The 12,078-nt window shown below is 40.7% G+C and overlaps 1 long non-coding RNA gene across 1 annotated transcript in view; it reads right to left on the bottom strand.

Moving 5' to 3' along the window:
* The window catches only part of LOC143158969 (uncharacterized), a 46,794-nt gene extending 34,969 nt beyond the window's left edge, over positions 1–11,825 (bottom strand). Inside the window, exons 1-2 of the long non-coding RNA XR_012995081.1 lie at positions 11,687–11,825; positions 11,074–11,156 (exon numbers count right to left, since the gene is read on the bottom strand). This is a non-coding gene — a long non-coding RNA (uncharacterized LOC143158969). The remainder of the gene's footprint in view (positions 1–11,073; positions 11,157–11,686) is intronic.
* Positions 11,826–12,078: the final 253 nt, after the last annotated feature.

Below are 12,078 nucleotides of genomic sequence, written 5' to 3'. Positions count from 1 at the left end.
GGAAATTTTTGATTTTGAAGGAATTGGGTTTCTTCCTGTAAATCTGCATGACAGAGAAGCAGCATATCAACAAACCACAGTGAGTTCAGCAGAAGGCCACCAGGGCTGGAGCACTTGCCCAATGAGAAGAGGCTGAGGGAGGTGGGCTTGTTCAGCCTGGAGAAGAGATGGCTTCGGGGGGACTAACAGCAGCCCCCAGTGCTTATGAGGAGGCTATCAAAGAGGTGGAGGCAGGTTCTTCACAGTGATACATAATGGGAGGATGAGAGACAAGAAGCATAAGTTGTAAGAAAGAGGAGTTCAGACTGGATCTGAGGAAAAAGATTTTTTTGCAATGAAAGCAGTAGAAATCAAGCATGGGAACAGGTTGCCCAAAGAGGTTGTGCAATCTCCATTCTTGGGGGTTTTCACTACCTGACTGGACAAAGCCCTGAGCAACCTGGTCTGACCTTTTAGCTGACCCCACTTTGAGTAGAAGGTTTGACAAGAGACCTTCTAAAGTCCCTTCTAACCTGAATGATCCTATGATCTTAAAACTTCCAACCTGCTTCACCATTTGGAGCAGTTGGCTTATTAAGGTGCAAAACACACCATGCCCTTCCATTTTCTCTAAATTGTGTTAGGAATCATTCAGGTTCTCATCATCATCAGTGCCTCTTGATCTGCAGTCTGTGTGACTAGAGAGCTCATCAAGTACTTCTTCTGTTATCTGACATTTGTTTATAAACATTTCTACAGCATTCACAAATGCTGTGCAAACAGATAATGAATCAAGGTTCCTGGAATATCCAGAGCACAGCCTGCAGCCACCGACTCCCTGCAAGGCTCGGAGAGGCTCCATCCCCTCCTTTTAGTTGTCTTGTCCTATGAATGATATCACCTGTGATACTGAGGGTTCTGTTTGCCCTCCTGTAACACAGCATGATATGGGTAGGCTTTACCTTACTATCGTTAGCTATCTAAAAGTTTGAGGAGCATATGGAGCAAATGGACCAATCCTTTTTAGGTACTAAACCCTTTCCTTCCTGTCAGCGTCATGCTTGTGAAATTTGTGGATATCAAACAAGTGCATAGTATCTAATGAAACTTAGATTTTGACAAGCTCTTAGCAGTCTTGAAATCAGCCTCTGAAATGTGAGGACGTTCAGCACACAACAATAAATACATTGGTCCATACGGTCCTGAGGTCATTAAAGTCCAACACAAAGTATAGGAATTCACTGCAAAGATTCCAACAAAACTTTACAGGCTTTGGAGCATGCAAACAGAGCAGGAACAGCAGATTGCTATGATTTTAGAGAACTTTGTGAATTCTCTCTGTTTGGCAAAGCAAAATGTCAAGAATAGTAATCCAGAGAACAACAAATGTACAGCCTTCAGACTTTTCACTGTCCTATACAACCATGGTAGAGCACATCAAACTCTTCAATGTACCAATCTCCTCAACACCTCTGCGAGGTAAACACAACACCCCTGTTTTACAGATGCTGAGGTGAGGCACCGGAAAACTAAGTGATATGTTGAAATCATACAATGAACAGAGAATTGAATCCAGGTCTCCCGAATCCCAGGCCAGTGTCTAGATCTGGTAAACATTGTTAACATATATCTTCTTACAAAAATTAACATGTTTTCATCCTCAGAAAAGGTCTGCAAAGGTTTTAAAAAACTTAATTTTCTCTCAATCTACCAAGAGCTCAGTTTGTCAAAATTTAGACAAACATGTGACTGAAATGTAACCCAATAAATGTTCAAACTAGATCACTTTTGAACACTGTGAAATGGAATTACCTTGGAAATTTTGAATTGCATGTGCTTTTTCTACCTTTTTATTTCCATTTTTGTACAGCAAGAATAAACCTTTGTTGGTTGAATAAATGCAGAGACTGGGGTGGTGGTGTCTAGAAACTACAAGATTAGACAAGTAAAATCTACCACAACACCTGCTGCTCCTCTAGATGCCCCACATGCAGCATTTTTAGCAAGAATTACTGAGTCAAGAGATATCTAATTAACACAGTTCTTGAGCTTTCCGAGTCTGACCCAGGTGCAGCAGTGAATATGCTAGCTGAAGTTTCAGTTTTCTAGCTTTCTGTTTTTAATGAAAAAACTATTTTTCTGTCAAACAACAGTTTTAATGGAAGTTTTTTTGAGCAGTCCCATTGCCAAGTGCTCTCAAGCCCCATTAATTCACCAAGTAAGGGCATTTAGTATCTCTAAGTGCTCAAGACTTTTGTACTTGACCCTCTGGGATCAACATAACATGATACTTAGAGCAGAAAAGTAGTTCCAAGTAGCACAAAACCTAAAAGTGTTGATTCACATTCGCTGGCAGATTTAACTGGGATGGATGAAGCATTTACTGTTGCCAGCTGTCACCTCTGTCCCTCTGTTGGAAGCTACCAGCCCAGGGACAGTTTAGCAGAGCAAGTATCCCCTCTTGAGTCAGCAGGGTTTACAGCCTGAAATCAGCAGGAGCTCTCATGAGTACAGCAGGCAATAAGCTCCCCTGGCCAGGGTGCAGGCACACATTCACGTTCAGCTGGCCCTGTGGCAAGGCAGCATCCCCAGCAGAGGGTAGGGAAGATAGCTGGGAGCTGTTTCTACTTCAGCTATCTCTGACTGAACTCTGTCACCAAGCATGAGTCAACACCCAAAGCCGGTTAGCTGGCTGCTAGCATATAGCACTGCTGGTTTATAAAAAGGAATGACCCTATAAAAATAGTTAGGGCTCAAACTTTCAGTGTGCACATCTGTTCTTGGAGACGGACTCTAAGGTCACTTTGAATCACGGAATGAAATATACAGCTAGTGAAATCCAAGAAAAATGACTGCCTTTCCCCTTGTGTCTGAACTTTTATCTGCTCATCTGAACATTTTGCAAAAACCAACAGAAAACCTATTACAAAGATTGCTGGTGCATGAAATGATTGAGACATATTTGCAGTTTGAAAGCAGTTTCACTTCCTGCCTGATACCACAAAGAAGCTTTTTAATAAAGTTAACATCACTGTTATTTGTTTTACATCTATGTCCTTATTTTGTCTATTTTAGATTTCTTGAATACTTATGTTAAAACAAAAAAAAATCCCTGCTCCTAAAGCCAGAAGCTCATGGTTTTTCATTGTAAGCCACACTGCTGATAATGTAATAATGTTTCTAATAATAATACTTTGTGCTTACACTGTAAAGCAGCTTTCATCCAAATATTTCAATGCATGCTACCAATTTTAGTTAAGCTACCTAAATATATGCATACCATTTTACAGCTGGGCAGACTGAAAGATTTTGTGACCCTCTTTCCACAAGCATAGAGGCTGAAAAACTAGGTCCTGAGTTAAAATAACCCCAGGAACCATTAAACTATACTGCCTGTGCAACACCTATTCACAGTAGTTAAGCTCCAGAGCTGGTAGAATACTAATTAAATTAATTTTGCGAATGCTTCTGTGCTGCTATTTGTGAGGTTGTGTTCCAATATGCAGACAAGCTGTTAGATAGTCGTAAAATATATTTGTGAGTCCTGAAAGTAATGAATTTCAGCATGAATAACTAGCTAAAGACTGTCCTATGAAATAAAAATCATAACAAAAAGCTATCGTATGTTCCCTACTATTATTTTTGGTTACTTAAACTGTTTCAGCTACCCACTCAAAAAGCCACGTGACCAGTATCATAATCTTGCAGGCTATGTCTTTCTAGAAACTACTTGCACTGTGACCAGAATAAAAAGGCTAAATTTGCTCATTACAGTTTTGACCAATACAGTTAAATACAAAACCAAATACCGTTCTGACCCACAAGGGAATTGCCACAGGGATGGCTGACCAATAGCTCTTGCTTTTAGATCAAAAGGAGGGTCACTGGTTTCTACGACAGCCTCTTCCAAGGTTGTGTCATTGGCAGTGGTAGCGTGGCGATTACCTGATTAAAATCACATGGCCAATCTTTGCTAACATGGTGATACTTCAGCCCATGTTCTGCATGGCATCGAAGGTCATGTTTCTTGCACCTTCTTCTGAAGCCATCTGGGGGCACCTGCTGGCTGCTGGACTTGCTAGACCCTTGGTCAGTTCTTGCAGGATACTGGCCATTCCTACATAACTAAGTAATGTGACACAAAAAAGTCTTTTTTTTCACCATTTTTTTCTGAAAGGGAAAGTTAGACATGCATATTTAAACTCAGGGCTTTTATTCCTGTAGGACTAAATGAGTTGCAAGCCCCACACCAAAACACGTTTCTGGATAGTGACAAATGTGGGAAAAATGCAGTAAGATGGGGCGTGAAGGGCAGGAAGCAAAGATGGTATCTGGGCCATTCATGCGTGCCTCTTTCTTCTGTGCAAAAATTTCATTGCCCAGGGATAATCCCAGAATGAGATGAAGAGTGTGAAACTATAATAATGAGTATATTCCTCCCACATAGGTTGACCTGTGTAATTTAGATTCTTCCAGTGTAGCACACTGGAAGGTTTATGTACCAGTACCTGAAACAACTGGAAATAGAGAAAAGCTATTTCTGATGTGCAGAGACTTCCTTCCCCCTTGAGGAGTCCTCACAGCAGGCTGAGGCTTTCGCTGCTCTCTGTCTCAGCTCTCAGTTGCCTACTGCCCACTGCCCACCATGCAGCAGGGAAAGGCTGCACCGCCATCGGGCACGCAGGATTTGCAGCACATGTTTCCAGGTGGGAGGTGTCACTATGGGACCTGCAGAATCCCCGATGCTTTGAAATTCTGCTTTTATCCTTCTTTCTTTCTTTAAGCATAAAATTTCTTTTTCATTCCCTGATCCTAACCATGCATTCAACCACACAGAGATCATCAGGTCACAGGAGGCAGGGCTAGGTTGGCAGTAACCCTCTGCGCATGCAGATGTGCATACACACACACCTGGCAGGATGACCATGTTTCAAACTGGAAAGCAAGACACCAACAGTGGATGACCATTCAAGTGGAATATATGAAAGGAAACTTGGAAATCAGAGGACAACCTTTCCCTGTTTCAGTAGGGAAAACAGGGTCAATTTATAACAAGAGACAAAAATTATAATGATGGAATTATCCCTGTACGATACTTTTTTTCTGCCAATTCCCAGCATTTCCAGTGTCTATGCCAGGACGTCTTCTATACCAATACCCCTCAGCCTTGCATTGCAACCCACTAACCTTACTCTTACCCCAGTACCTTCATATCCACCACTCCAGCTTCTTATACCTCTAAAAACTCCATACAGACCTATCTATATATATGGAACATATACACACCTATGTTCCTTTTCACCCATATGAAGAGCCTTTAGGTAACACTCTCCACTGCTCTAAACCTCCTTTGCTCTCCAAATCCTCTTCTCTGCATCACACAAGGTTTAGGACCAAACCTTGTATGTCCTTCTAGAAACAGACATAGGCACAAACTGCAATGTTAAGAGTGCTGGGAATTGCATCTCTTCGTACCTACTTTCCACTAGACATGAGCACTTGTCATTCAGGGTGTTAGCTTGGCTTCTCAGGTCTCTGGAGCTAAGAGCTCCAGAGAAGTCAGGCTGTATTTGTTCACGCTGTTTGGCTAACATATATAAAATATATTTGCACCCATCATATGAAGAATGGATGTCACTATGTTGATGGGCACTGTAATAAATAACAGGTTACACAATAAAACGAAACAAGCACCCATGCCATAGTAATAACAGTTGGTAAACATGCTGGCTCCCTTTTTATGGAGCATTTCAGATTTTGTCTGGGTTTTACTGCACTGCAGGCAACATTTGCTTTGTGTTAGGTTACTCTTCTCTTTTATTCTCTTTAAAAAGCAATGGAGATTTGTTCTATAGTTACTGAATTTTTATTCTTATCTTATATACCACTGCACTATCCATATAAATGCAGCAAGATTAACCGCTCAAGTGTGACTAAAGCAATCTTGGAAATAACAGGAATAAAGTGATATATTCCCCAACCCCCACTTCAGCACACAAACAAAAAGTTGCTAAACAGTACAAGCCAGCCAACATAGAAATCTCCAGCATTGTTCCCTTCTTGATCTTGATTTAAAAGGCAGAAAAATTGGAAAATGTGGGAGAAAAAAAAAAAAGGCATAGACAAGTACAGTTATGAGGACAAAGAGAAATTCCCATATAGTGCATTCTATCTGATTTCCAAAGCTTTTTCTAGTGTATACCAAACACCTCCTCATTGATTCAACTAACAGAGGAAATCACAGTCTATTGATCCAGTTAGCATAACTGCAAGTTGTATGTGAGTACGCAGACACATATTAAACACATTTTGGAAACAAAAAGTAGTTTTTAGTACATCACCCCTCTCAACATGGCTGTAGCAATGCTGCCAATTGTGCTGCAGTTTAATATAGATTTCCTATGGAAATTTATTCCACATGCTGATGGCTTACTAGTTAATGCCTACGAGTTACTCATTTATCTGTTTTGCATTTATCGACTGTCAATTTCATAGAATACCCCCCACCTTCTCATGTTATGAGACAGTGAATAGTAGCTCCTCATGTTTCCTCTACTCAGTAGTTTCCAATAACTGTCTTATGCTTCTCAAGGAAATTTTACTGTGTTTTAAATCTCTTTTTATATAGGCCTCTTAACTAGGATCATTACATACACTCTTAGTCTTTTTTATTTCATACAAAGTTTGTGAGGCAATCAAATACCTTTAGTATAATTGATAAGCTTCTAAATTATAGAGGATATTGTTAATATTTTCCTTATCAATCTGTTTATTTGCAGACAAAAAGCAGTTGTTAGGTGAAGACACGTAAACGTCATTGTTAAAATTATAGAGGACAAGCTGTATATTTGCTTTCTCCATGTGATCTCATGTATTTCTGTAAGACTGACTGAGTGTGTTAAGGCTATAATTTGGTTTGAGATCTAGTTTCGCAAGGAAAGCATTGTTAACCAAAGCTGGATCCTCTTACTCTGCTTTTTATTCTACTTTATTCTACTCCAGCAAGACTTCACCTGGGAGGTTTGCAGCTCAGAAACAGCCTGAAGTCATTGTCTCAGATTAAGGAAGCATATCTAGGGAGACCAATTTCCCTTCTGTATTATCAGTGCTCTTCATGTACGTGATAATTATAGGTCAGGGCCTGATTCTCAGCTTACTACAACAATAGTGAAACTCTATTAATGTCCACTGAGTTGCTCCCAATACTATAGAGATTTCCAAACCCTACAATCAGTTAAGATAAATATTACTATTTTGTGAATCACCTTGTGTGGATCTTGGTGACCATATTTCAATTTTAACATGCATCCTGGACATAAACATCAGCACATTTTTTTAAAACAAATTGTGAAAGTGGTTTTGTTAAAAGCAACATTTGGTAAGAAGTCCTTTAGTGGATGAATTTCTGCACTTAACAGAAAGCAAGAAAACAATTGTTTCCTGTAATTGGACAGTTTGATTAGAGGCAGGTGGTGCAGAGCTGAGAAAACTGGAGCCACAAAGCCAATTCTAGTGTCAAGCACATTTCCTTTTGCTTTAGGATCCAGAAGCATAACACGTAAATTGCTTCCCCCCCCCAAAAAAAAAAAGAAAAGAAAAAAAAAGAATAATGTAAATTTAGTTCCTATTTATTAGCCCTACTGGCATTCTATCCATAGTAGAAGTTTGCAGCTTGGAAAGAGGTGCATACTTGATGTTCATAATACACAATGTACACAGAATCACAGGTATAAAAAGAACAGACTTAAAAGCAAAAAAAAAAAAAGGTCTTTAAGATTTCCTTGAAAAGGTAGGCAAGAGATGTGGTGAGGATCTGTTCTTGTAAACCCCAATTCAAACAACACACCTTCACTAAACTATTATCAACTGTAGCTTTATTACTTATTATTTTTATTACCAGTGCACTGAGGAGTCTCAGTGAGGGACCACTGTGCTGGGCACCATACAAAGCAGCACCTTTGACTGCAATAGAATTAAATTTAATTCAACTCTTGCTGGGATTTCAGTGGGTATCAATCTCAATTACTGCACAAGTAAATACAGTAACCAGGTCCACTCAACCAGCCTCAGCACACATTAAGCCAGACACCATATCTAATCAAGGAGAAACTAAAGTCCTGCCATGAGATGAGAAAGAGCTTGACCATTTTATATACAGCTGATTTAAAGTATACAGAATACCTAACATTGAACTGAGATAGAATTTTCTTCTTCATAGCCCACTTCACATTGATAATTCATAAGAGTGTGGTTTAAACAACTGAAGGATGAAAACCCCAGGGACAAATTTGCTGCTGGTGTATACCTACATGTAACTTTGGTCAGTATTCAGTGGAAGAAATACATCTGAACAAAGGGAACTTTCTCCTCAGAGGATGACAACACACCAAGAACTGCCAGTGCCACCAAACCTCTCTGGAAGCTGACTCCTCATGCACTATGATGGGAGATGCTCGTCACTCCCATTCTGACATGGTACAGAGGACGTGACCTCATCCCACCTGCTCCAACCGAAAGCCCCCTGCACATCTTGACAGCAAGCGAGAACAGAAAAGCAATCCAAGCGGCACTGCGTTCACAGCACTTTTCAGCTCGGCCCTGCGCGTGGGAGGAGGAAGCCGTCTTGGTTAGCTGTCACCCAGCATGACTGCGAGCGATTGCACACTCCCACTCCCACCACCTGCATCCTACTCAAGCGAGCTACACCTCTGATCTGGACTTAAGACGCTGTGTGAGCACAAACTCTCCTCCCCAGCATTGCTGGGAAGGGGATGGGGAAGGCCCGTGCGAACGGCAGCACTAAACCACTAAATGCAGTGAGCAACGCAGAGGCAGGAAGGAGTTGAGCTTCTCAAGTGCATGGCAAAACTTGCAAGGGCTATTCCTAGGCTTGTGAACCTGATATATCACACACAGCTCACAGCTGGGCCTAACGTCCCCACCTAACCTCGAGCACGGGAGTGCCTTTGGGCAAAGCTTCATCCAGAAGCACTGCCTGGTGAGTTACCTTAATGAAATGCAGACAGATCAAGTTAGAAGTGTCAGCAGCGTGATCACAAGGACAGCTGACACTCATGCAAAATATAGGAGGATGATTTGCAATGAAGGTAAGAGGCACCACTTACATATGTGATGGGGCAGAATGAACTTCCCCAGCTAGTGCTTGCATGAGAGACAATTGACACACATAGCTATGTTGGTACTATTACAATAGTAATATTTTCACAAGGAAGATCAGTACTGAGTAATATCTTTGCTGTACTGGGCACAAACATAGCTTCAATCAACATCAGCCATGCATGATCTCTTCTCCACCTATTCTTTCCCTCAAAGAGATATGTATTGTGGGCAACATCAGGCATACTTGCAGGGCAAGTGACTTTTTACATCAGTACTCACACCTTTTAGATGAGGGTAACATGCTCTATGTTACATCCTCAATATTTATAAGTTAGGCTTAGTAATAACATAAGAGTAAGGGACAACAGATATTCCAAGTGGTTTCTTAATGTCAGAAAAAATGCTCTTTGTTAAAGAAAATTACAAATTCTGAGAGATAGAAGTGAGGCTATATGAAATCCAGGAGTGCCTATGTGTCTCTGACACAGTTCAGTGGTCAGCACTAGTAACTTGTTAGTACCAGCTCAAAATATTCTCTGGCTTTTTCGTAGCTGTCCAAAAATTGTTCTTACTTTGGACATTAATTCTTCCAGAGCAGTCCAGCCAGGATCCAGCAAGATGATTGTGAAGCCCATCATCGGTTCAGTTGTGACCAGACAAAAGGATTTGACATAAGAGGAACAGTCATTACCAACAATATGGGAAATGAAGCACTTTTTGAGCATCTCCTAGAGCTCACGCCTCCCTTGGCAAGTCTCTGTGACATCCACTAAGAAGAAAGAGAAAGGATCAGTTCTGATAACACTCTGGACGCTGGTCTGGAAGAGGCTCCCTAAAACTAGGAACCTACTGCTCAGCACTGAATAATCTTGATCACCCTGTGTTACATTTATAATATCCAGTTGTTCCATAAGGTCTATAAGTTAAACTCTAATCACAATGTCAATCCACTGGAATTCTTTGCATTTCCTCAGAGAAGTCAAAACCAAACAGATTCTCTTTGGTAGACATAGTATTTCTCACGCAATCATGCTGACTAATCATACTAAATACTATGACACAGTATTTAAGCTGTCTTACTATATTCCTCTTCAGCTTTTCCAGCACCCTCCCCATGGCTATTTCATACTACAGTATTTACCTAAATGATGCAAAAGCACAGGGACACTGTGTACACTTGTGCAATTGCTAGATGGACAAAATTAGAATAAAGTCAACACAGATTTTAAAGATGTTTAGGCATTTAGCTCCCACGGCATTAAGAACAAGACATCCCACAAAATGTGGTTGTTAGACTGGGACTGGAACAGAACTGCATTCCTCTCTACAGCTGGAGTCTGATGGTCATGTCTGAAAAGGGTCTTTATCCCTAAAGTGGAGAGAAAGAAGGCGCAAATCAGCTGGAGATAAGGTCAACAGCTATGGCGAGGGAGGAGGAATTCCTGTCCTTAGTTTGCTAAATCTCCAGCAATTTGCAGTCCAACCAGACCTTGTCCAGGAGCAACTGATACTGTGAAATGCAGTCTCCTCCCTAACCTACAACCTTCCAGTTCAGGCACAAGACACATTTCTCAGCCCATCCTGTTGCAACAAATATTCTACAATACACACACTAATAATAACAAAAAAATGCTCCCAAAACAAGGCCCTCCAAGACACACTTGTTCTCCCAGGAGGAGAGGCTGAGAGAGCTAAGACCACGTGGCTGATGTTACTGAAGGTGCTCAGATACTCCACTGATGACTGTGGTGCAGAAACACACATAAAATAGAAACCACCCAGCTGACAATATTCTGATGTACTTTGATTCTCAATAGGTCATCACTGACTCTACATTCTTAGCAGTCCTCCAGCACCTCCCAGTTTTCTCATTTTGTCCCATTTGCCTCAGAATTCAGAGAAGCTGGTTACCTCGGCATGGGTTATATCGACCTTGAGAAACTGAGTTTTCAGGCATTTCGATTTCATGATCACCTGTGCAGGTCTGATCCTGATCTTCTCTAGTAATTCTCTTTTCTCCCTTGGGAAATTTCTGCCATCTGTCCTCTTATACCTTCCTGAAAATGGAGGCAAAAGTACAGCTTTTAGCAACATCCTCAGTAAATGCTTTCACTTTCTCTCACAGGCCCCATCATCCCTTTCAGTAGCCTGCTATTCCAAATGCACTGCAAGCAAATACATTTAATTCTCTTTAAAAGTGAGCAAAGGTTTCAATTACCAGTTTCATTCTTGCCCACTGCACATATTTATTTCAAACACTTATGCATGTTTCCTTTCATTCTCCATCTGCCTTTTTTTATTTCCATTCATTCTTTGTTGTGGACTGTCATCTAATGTAGAACATTATAATGGTATTCAGGTCTTCTAATTCAGCTGCTTATCCCTCAAACTTGTGGTGTGACCCTGTGTGTGTCATTAAGCCTCAATAAGCCTCAATTTCCTACCTTTAAAAAGGATGTTGTGTGTTTGAACCATTATATTAAAATTGTTTAATTGAATCAGAATAATAATACTTTATAAATGCTAAGTACTATTTTTATTTCATGCCAATCATGCCACCCACATTAATAAACTCCTTCGTGTTTACCTCTGGGCTGATACATTTGCCATAATCAATTGTCGGGCTCTGGGTTCACAGTGAGTAGATAAATTTCACTTCATGGCTCCTGAAACCTTTCCCCTCCTGCACGACTTTCCTCCAAAAGTGCTTCATGAAACCACGCAGAGTAAACCTGTTAAAGAGAAACAGAATTTTTAAGTTGAACAATAGATAATGTAAATAGTATGGTCCCCTGTACTGCTAATTGTTCTCGTTCTTTAGAGGTTTCAGTAAAGACTATCTGAATGCAGGCATTTGCCCAAAGCATTTTCAACACAATGCAATCACACTGAAATGAGGGAGGAGAACCTAGTACAGATAATAGGGGGATCGACCCCATCTATTTCTTTGTGGCTCAGAGAGATGCAGAAAGCACGTAA

This window comes from Aptenodytes patagonicus, chromosome 3 (assembly GCF_965638725.1).
Source record: "Aptenodytes patagonicus chromosome 3, bAptPat1.pri.cur, whole genome shotgun sequence".
NCBI lineage: Eukaryota > Metazoa > Chordata > Aves > Sphenisciformes > Spheniscidae > Aptenodytes > Aptenodytes patagonicus.
The sequence above is the reverse complement of the archived record's forward strand: the minus strand, read 5'-3'. Positions and strand labels throughout refer to the sequence as shown.